The sequence below is a fragment of the Semicossyphus pulcher genome, unplaced genomic scaffold, assembly GCF_022749685.1.
Source record: "Semicossyphus pulcher isolate SPU_LCO1_2020_fin unplaced genomic scaffold, fSemPul1.0.p SCAF_27, whole genome shotgun sequence".
Classification (NCBI taxonomy): Eukaryota; Metazoa; Chordata; class Actinopteri; order Labriformes; family Labridae; genus Semicossyphus; species Semicossyphus pulcher.
In genome coordinates, this window is record NW_027211701.1 from 4,916,816 (window position 1) to 4,926,613 (window position 9,798).

Here is a 9,798-nt window from a genome sequence, read left to right on the forward strand (position 1 = left end):
CAGATGGGATGAATGATCTGCGGTAGCACTCCTTCTTGCAGGGTGGGTGAAGCAGCCTGCTGCTGAAGGAGCTGCTTAAGGCCCCCACAGTCTGATGCGGTAGGTGAGAGGGGTTGTCCATGAAAGATGTCAGCTTGGCTAACATCCTCCTCTCACCAACCTCCTCTATGGAGTCCAGAGAACAGTCCAGGACAGAATCCTTTCTATGCTCCCTTTCTTTCTCTTGTCAGAAACATCATGTAACCTCTTTACTCCTTAGTTGCACAGAAGCACAAAGCTGACTCATATTATTACCCTAACTGCAAATTACATCTGCCATGTCAGTGCAGAGGCTAAGCAGTTCACACCTATTATTTTTCTATTATTTTTAACAAGGTATCTATAATAATGAAAAAAAAAGGTTGGAATGACTTATTATGTCACCATACCGTAAGTTGCATTATGCACGCTTCACAGTTAACTAAGCTTTAGAGAAAATCAAGGTTGCCCTATACACTGCTCCCTTGTTGTGAGAACTGAAATACTTTGCATTCTTGTTCACATTGTTTGAGAGCCGCCCAGGTCAATAGTTGTAATAGTGTGTTCCCTTAAGATAACAATCCAAAGCCTGTAGGATTTAGCCTATATCTCTGTCCATTCAACCTGAATAATACTTGTTTTGGATTTGTTAATTGATTGTGTTCATTGTGACCCCGTTTCTCTCTGTTTACACAGCACACTTAAGAGCTTATTCTATTTCTGCTTGACCTGCATCCTGTATAATATGCAAGCGGACACTGTTGTGATCTCATCTGCAGGTGTGGTGCTTTATCTTCCTTTCATTCACCAGGTGATGGCCAGAAAGATGTATGGACGGGACGGGTGAGCAGATTCCACGTGAGGCACGAGCAGGACCTTGTTGAGCATCGGCGCCTGTGATGGAGTACATCTGGAGGTAGGATGAAGGTCACATGCCTCCTGTGAGCTACTATGCAGGCTTAACGCAGACACTCACGCAGGGCCTCCCAGGCACAGCTGTGGGATTGTGGATGCCCAGAGGCAGAACAGGGCCTGTGACATTTTGAATCAATCATAGGGAAACACGTAAAGCTGTTCTGGTAATGCGGATTCAGACCCAGTTCTTAAGCCTGTAGAGCTCTACAAAATAGACCCAGGCAGTGGAACTAAGCAGACTTGAAAGTTTACTCTGGAGGTGGACGGTGGAGGTATTTTTAGAAGCTGCTGTAGCCAGATTTTTATGATGTATCATTCCAGAGGTATTCCCTGGACAAATGCCTTGAGTATTATCATTAACCTGGCTGTCTAAACAGCATTCACAATAGACTCAACATATGGTACTCAGTTTCAGTGTGAAAAACCCCTCACTAAGGCACATGAACATTTATGTTTAAATGCTTATGTTTAAATGTTAATTGTTAGCCTAGAGCCATTAATTTAACATTTTGACTATCAGATAAAAGAAACTGATGGATAAACTCTGAAATACTCAATACATTTATTACACGGCTGTATTAAATACTTGATTCTGATTGGTTAATTACGGCATTCCGAGGTCTGTTATTTCTCGATAACAGACCGTTGTTATGAAGAACAGAACATTGCTAAGGCTCTAATCACACAATCCGGAGGACTAACTGTAAACATCAATCCGCCGAAAGAAGTCCGGTAAATTTGACGTTGGTCTCTTTACAGAGGGAAAAAAAAGAAAAGAGACAGCGGAGAGAAAGCAATAAAGGTTAAACGATGCAAAACCTGAAGGCTACGACAAAGAGATCTGCAAATCTGACGACGGCACATGAAGTAAACATTAAATGGAACACAGTATGGGATACGGCGGTGTTTAAAGACGGTGAATGGAAAAGAAAATGTCAACAGACTGATGGAAATAGAAAACCTCAATCAAGTGCTGATTCCTGCGGCCCTGTTCACTGTGTCTCACTTCACCATCAGTTGAAATGTTTTCATTTAATGTGAGTAAAACCAGCTAGCTTAGCTCATTTTAAAAAAGCTATGAAGTTAATCGCTGCAATGGACGCGGAACTCACTGTGAGTGTAACAGACTATTTCCAAAAGGGAAAAGGGAAATATAATAATTTTTAAATTAGTAAAATCATTTCCAAATCATTAAATTGTGTCAAATAATTGATCGTAAGTAAGTAGCTGTGTAATAAGTGGGATAATGTATAGTGAGCAGGTTGTTGTCGCGGAGGAACCCCTTCAGGGTGTGACCCTAATCACCCTGTTGGGTTTCCATTCCGCAATAACAACCCTTACGTTGATCATTGTGAATTTAGATTAAAATTTCACTCTGAAACATAGTTCATGCACCTGCAATCCATTACAAGGTGCGTTTTCTCTTTGATATTGGCACAATATCTCAACTGCTTTAGTTACCTCATTGTGGAAGGCATGAACTTAATAATACAACACTCAAAACATGCCGATATCAACCGGTATAATTAACCGATAAAATAATGGGCTGCTGCATACTTGATTAAATGCCCGACCTCGGCGCAATGTCCCTGGCGCAAAGAAGACCTGCGCGGCGCAGCGTGATGACGTCATGTGTGTCTACCTGAAGCATGAGAGAGTTAGAAGCCAAAATGTCCGTTTTTCAAAGTGTCCGAAATAGATAGCAAAACTGCTATTTGCAATGACTGCTAAGCTTCAGTGATGCGAGGAGGAGCCAAGGCAAAGTCTTTCAGCACTACAAACTTGATTAACCATCTCAAGACCCGTCACCCCGACCGTTGTTACAAATGTGATAAGAGTATCAGCATTATACTGTACGCTAATTCCAATACAGAAGAGAGTTGATTATCTCTGCAATTAGGTGTGCGGGAAAAAAATATCGGTATCGGTAATCGGCTAAATGAGTTGTAAAATATCGGCATATCAGATATCGGCAAAAAATCCAATATCGTGCATACCTACAAAGGAATGTAAAACAAATGACCTATACACCCTTAACAAAAGGATACCCTCTCTCTGTTGATGTAACCCACAACAATAGTAAAAAAAAATAAAGTTCATTCCATAACACAAGACATTCAATCCACTCTGAAACTTTGAATATGTTTCACAATTTATTTCCTTATTTTCCGCCTGCACTAATCCAGCTCACTTCTTCGCAATTCTTACCTTTCTGGCATTTTTACACTTTTCTTTTGTAATCATAAAATGCTCCTAATAAGCGTATAGCACAATAAAATGTAAAAGAAATCCACTAGGCGTTGAAACTCATCAATATTTAATTCTCATATATTTCTGATAAAAGTCTGACCAATCATTTTATTCGGTCCGAGTAAATTGATTTGCCGAGCTTCCTGTCTGTCATCCATCGCCGCGTCCCTCCCAGTTGCACCGCTGTCACGGTTCGCAAGTCGCGCGCCTCTCTGGTAGAGCAGTAGAGCGGTGAGAGAGAGCAAGGAACGGAGAACTGACAATGACTGACCAAGGCGAGCCGCCACTTCCATCATCAGCTGCCCCCACAGAGAAAATTATCAGGACAAAGAAGACTATTTCACAAGAAGCTGCCTTAAAGAAAGAGCTTGATGCGGCAAGAGGCAATACTCGAGTCAACATCGGCTCTGCTGTCCAGCAATGGAGGAGGCTAATGCAGCTTCATCTGGAGCTAAAAAGAGATGAGATGGTCGCGGAGTTTCTGCTGGACAGGTACTTTTAGTTTGCCTAATCCTAGAACACAACATTACATGTGATAACATCAGTTACCAGTTACTATCGTTCTGTAATATTATGTTATTTGTGCAGGGAAATTTAGCCTAGCGTTAGCGTTAGCACCCGTAGTGTAAACAAACTCACTCCACAGCTTGGTTTGTTTAACGTTACACTACCGGTGACGTTAGCTTCAGCGTTAGCCTCAGTGTTTATTGTGAAGTTGTCATTAACCCAGTTCTAGTACTATAACTCCGGGGTTGCGTTTGACTTGGTTGGTTGTACAGTAACCAGAGCTAATTCAGCCAGTGCTAGAAGACTTCTTAGGCTAATAGATAATGCTGGCTAGCTGACATCTGTGTAAATAAGACCGATCTGTCTATGTTTGTGACTTTTTCCATCCTTGGGAAGAAGTACTATTTACCAGTAGTGAATTTCAAATTGTAATAAGTTGATACATACACTTGCTCCACTTACTGTACATTGTGATAACATCACTCTGTGCCAAAGCAGCATAAGATCTATATAAAATCTAGCCTGTTTGAGTTTATGCAATTTATATCCTGTGTCACGTTTCTATTTTTATTTTTACTCTTTGTCAAGGTACACCACTCCCACAGTAATGGAGGACATCCAGCACCAGCCAAGACCTGGTACCCCTGGAACTCATGAAGAGCTGAATGTTACATCTAAAAGATTTGTTTGCATTACTAAACAGTAATCTTGCAAGTGCCTTATGTTATTTATTTGCTTTTTTATTGGGACCAAATAACTAATTTGTTATAGAAGACAGCTGTAAAAAAAAAAGATAAAAAATGATAAACTGTGTGCAATAATAAATGTTTTTCTAAAAAATTGATTTTAGTAATTCACTGCAGTTCATTCAGATGAAGTGGGAATATGAAAAAAGGGTCATAATGGAAGTAAAGCATAATAAACATTACTTTATGTGAGTAAAAAGACAAAGGCAATTTTAAAATGCAAGGTTTTATTGAACAACGTGAATAAGAAAAAATACAAAACTATATGAACTGCTGGACTCTTGTTGTGGATCTTGGGGCAGCATGTCTGCTGGTTCTGGGCCTCTCCTCAGCAGATTCCCCACCTTGCATCACCTCACGGCCCTGTTGCTCCTACCCTGGCAGCCCCTGGAAGGCTCTTACACCTCCTGTGCTGGTTCCTGCTGTAGGCTGCTGCTGTCGGCCCCTGCCTCTGAAGATCCGGAACGTAGTCGGGATCTCCAACCACACCCTCCTCCAAGAAGCACCACAATTTAAAAAAAGAAAGAGCCTTTTACTTTGTGACTATATAACATAAAGTTAAAGGAAAAAAATGTTGAAGCTAAACGTCTGAACGAGGGCTAAAGTTAGCTACCGTTAGCTGACAAAACAGGTTCTCAACAAAGTTAACCTGTAAACAAAACTGCTTCAACTGCTCCTAATTTAATGACAAACGTTACCGGGACAATTCAGGCAAGGTAAGACGTTATGACAGCAGGAAAATATTAATTCTGCCGAAAAACAACGCATTTGACTGGAAACAAACAGGCGATGAAATGCTATAACTACAATAGTAAAGTTGGTAGTTCGTCAGACTACAAAAGGTAACTAAACGTTACGAGGGAGGGAATTTTATTTTATACCACATGCAGAATTGAATATTATTTAATTACTGTTGGTTAGTTTTCACTTACCTGTGCCTCTGACTCTGACTCCATTGACCCTTTTCACTTGCGCTGCTTCTCTCACCGCACGCGTCAGGGATGCATAGATGAGGGAGGGAGGGAGGGAGGGGAGCGTCAGAGGTCAGGCAGGGGGAAGAGGGTGGGACTTTGAAGGGAGGCTGAGTTGTACTTTTTCAAATTTTAACTAAGTGCTGAGGGACATGCCAGAAAGGTAAGAATTGCTTTAAACACAAAAAAAAAAAAAAAAACAGTTAAACAGAGCAGCGTTTTTCAGTTCATTCACCAAAAAACAACAGATGTAATAACAGTCAATCAGAGTGGCCATAATTCAGTTCATAAAAAAAACAGTGGAAGTACCGACAGTCAATCACAGCAGCCATAATTCAGTTTATTCAAAAAAAAAACAGCGGACGCATTAACAGTCAGAGCGAGCAACCGTCAGATCGCCAGATCAGGTCAGCCAGATGGCGATTGCGGAGCTCTCCGGCCAGCGGCGGTGTTCACAGGAGTCCGCCGAATCTTGTGTCACTTTTCACGAGGGACTAAACTACCTCGACTTTCAGCTGCCTACCTGCATTTGCGGAGCTACTTCGCTGGCTAACTGCTGCTTCTGACTCTGGAAAGCGCTCTCCATTTACATTTTTCCTGACGTCAGTCAGCTGCGACCCAGCGGCCGCAAAACCATAATAAGACAAGGGGAGGGCAAGCAAAATTAATGTGGGCGTTTCCCCTGCACTTTGGATCGTTACATCCCCTTCCCCCTGAGAAAAGCCTGAACAGGCGCTCACAAGATTCCTGATGGAATTCACCTATCATCCAGAGCTACGTGAATCCATGAAATTCTTCATCCTCAGATTCCTCCTGAAAGATTTCCAAGATGCGCCGGCATTGCTGCTTCTCCCATTCCATAGCTATGGGATAACGTGGTTTGAGTTGTGCAATATTTACAACCCGGAGATTCACCCCTGAATCTTCCAAGACAATCTCATAATTCAGAGGGCTAATTTTCCTCACCACTCTGTATGGTCCTTTCCATTTTGGCGCAGTCTTAGCAGAGAATGATTTGTCCACTTTTGAATAGGGATGAGCTTTCAACCAGACTCTGTCCTTCTCCTCAAAGGTTTGCTTTCTCCTGTATCGATCATAGTTGTGTTTCTGACGGGTCTTAGCCTTCTGCAGATTCCCTGCAGCAAACCGTTGCAGCTCAGTTATTTGGCTGACTTTCTGATATGATGGCTCGTCTGGAGTGCAAAACTTGGGGCTTAACTTTGTGTCAAGTGGCCCCTTGAAAGTGTCCGGTTCATGTTTAATTCTGTTGGTGTTACTCCAGTCGATTCCTGCACAGCAGAGTTTAAAGCAAAATGGGACTCCTGAAGGTATTTGTCCCAGGATCTATGTTTTTCTTCAACGTAGGAGGCAATCATTGTTTTGACATTTCTGTTAACTCGTTCCGTGAGGTTGGTTTGAGGATGGTGTTTCAAGTTCCACTTCTTACAAGTCTCTTCAAACACTGAAGAGATCAATTGGGGTCATGATCTGAGAGAATGTACTCAGGGCCCCCCCAGCGAGTGAGAATCTCCTTGTTCAGGGTCTATGACACGGTTTCAGCTGTAGCATGTCTTAAGAGAAACAACTCCACCCAGCGTGAGAAATAATCAATGAAAACCAGCAGTTAGACATTTCCACTTGAGCCTTTAGGAAAAGGAGCCATGATGTCTCACTCTGCTGTGCTTTCCAGATGTCTTTATCTGAGATGTGCAGGTCCTTGTGTACTTCTCTTTTTGAAGGTTGTGCAGTGGCACAAGTAGGCAGTGAAAAGTAGGATAGATCAACCAGCGCTCTTGACAATGCATCAGGTACAGTATTGTATTTTCCTTTTCGATATTCTACTGTGAAAGCTAATTCTTGCAGTTTGAGTGCCCAACGAATGAGTCGGGTGCTGGGTTTCTGTGTTTTGAAGATCCATATTAAAGAGGAGTGATCATTGACAGCAGAGAATGGTCTCCCTTCCAATTAGTACCGCCATTTATCTAGAGCCCAGACTATAGCCAAACATTCTTGTTAAGTAGTGGAAAGCTTCTTTCAGCCGGGTTGAGTGTGCGACTGGCAAAAGTAGTTACAGTCTCACTTCCTTGTCCTGTTTGTTGCGCCAAGACAGCTCCCAGTCCCACATCACTTGCATCTGTATAGACAGTGAAGGGTAAAGTAAAGTCTGGATGACCCAGGATTGGTGGCGAGGCAGGATGGCTTTTTAACATGTCAAAGCAACCTGACAAGCTGATGTCCAGATTAATTTTGTTCCTTTTCTTTTAAGCGCATTGAGTGGCTCAGCAATCCGGGGGAAGTCAGGGACAAAGCGGTGATACCAACCAGCCATCCTCAAGAATCTTAAAGAAGTGTTCTTTGAGGTTTCCTTGTACCGGTAAAGCCTGTACAGCTAATGTCTTTTCTTTATCAACCTGCACTCCATCAGTAGATACAACATGGCCGAGAAAAGTGAGGGAACTGACATTTCTTCATGTTGACAGTTAAACCAGCTTCCCTTAGCTTGTCCAAAACAGCTTGGATGTCATGAAAGTGATGTTTAAGTGAGGGTGAATGGATGATGATGTCATCCAGATACACCACACAGATTTTCCCACGGAAATCTTCCAGAACCCGTTCCATTAGTCTCTGGAAGGTGGCAGGGGTGTTTTTAAGTCCGAAGGGCATCACCTCATACTGGAACAGACCAAATGGACAGATAAAAGACGTTTTTTCCTTACTTTGTTCATCCATTGGAACCTGTCAGTACCCACTGTTCAAGTCAATTGTTGTGAATATAGTAGCTCCAGCCAGTGACTCCAATATCTCCTGTATATTTGGAATCGGGTAAGCATCAGTCTTCGTCACAGCATTTGTTTTACGGTAATCCACACAAAAGCGAGATTTGGTGCTGTTCTTCTTTGGTACCAAAACCACTGGAGCAGCATAGGGTGACTTGGAGGGAACGATGACTCCATTGTCTAGCATTTCTTCAACATGCCTTTTTATTTCTTGTAGTTTCGTTGGTGAACAACGGTAGGGTTTTTGGTTCCAGCAGTGGCAGCTGCACAACTCCAAAAATAATTAAGAAAGTATCGTTTCGGGTGCACGGCAGAAAATGAAATCCAGAAAAACAAAAAGCTCCGGCACTCACAGGATCAAGGGTTTTTGGTGAATTGGCATGTCACCCATAAGCAGGATGCTGTGGGTTAAAACCTGAATGCGCCTGACTTCAGTGGTATAGACATTCTCCATTGTCTATACAGTTTTTTTCCATCCTCATCCAGTTCCATCCACATGATAGAATCGTCTAAACTAGCAGAACACAGGTCTTGCAACATTTTCTGTCGGGATACAGCAGAATAGAAAGCAACATGTAGTGGTCGTGTGGGCTCATCAAAGTCAGATGTGACCCAGCCCCCGACCAGCGGCCGCAAGACCATAATAAGACAAGTGGAGGGCGAGCAAAATGAATGTGGGCGTTTCCCCTGCACTTTGGATCATAGATATATATTTACAGTATAATACTTTCAAATGTGGAGTTCCACACAGCCATATCCTAGACCCCTCTTGGTTGTAAAATGAATATATTTAATCAAAGACTGCTTTCCATACTTTGTTTTACATACTGTCACAAAACGGAAACAGGAAAAAAATCATATTAACATTGCTGGTGAAAAAAGCACCTGCTGCAAAGGTGATATTAATGTATGGCTACATCCACAAACTATGTTTTTGTTTTAAAACACATAACTTTTACTATGTTTATGCCTAGCAAGAAAACGTATTAGTGTGGATGTAGCCTATGTATAAATAGTGATGTAAAAATGATCCTATGCCTCACACTTACACTATAATTAGTTTATTGAATTTCATAGTCAATTTCCTTCAAATCTATAAATGTAAACATTGTATTCATTCTTTACGTTATGTTCAGAGAAAATTTACATTTTTCATGAAAACAAAAGTAATGTACATCTCATGTAATGTAATGTAATGTATAGTCCCTGTGTTGTCACTGCCAGTAATAACATTTGTGTATGGAGAGAAATACCTGATCAACTATGCTATCTATCTATCTATCTATCTATCTTTAGTTTTCTAAAAGGAAGACGGATTGGGAAGCTGCGAGCCGAGCAGACAGAACGACAGGAATTAATCAATGCATGGAATTGAACGGATCATTCCGTTGACTAAAAAGATTAGTTCTTTTTGAACAAATTGTTCATGATGGAAAAACCTCTAATTAGTAGTAGTAACATTAATGTTTGTAGTCTGTAGTGAGTTTGCAGAAATTATACGATTACAGTAACAGCTGGCTCGCGCATCGGCGAAGTGGTTGCCATAGGTTGCACATAATGATATCCATAGCGCCACCCCGTCTGTTAACGAGATTGTGATTGAGGTTTGTGAGA

The 9,798-nt window shown here is 41.7% G+C and overlaps 1 pseudogene; it reads left to right on the plus strand.

Annotated features, from left to right (window-relative positions):
* Positions 1-912: 912 nt before the first annotated feature.
* LOC138604987 (zinc finger protein Aiolos-like) overlaps positions 913-9,798 on the plus strand; it is a 45,049-nt pseudogene continuing 36,163 nt past the window's right edge.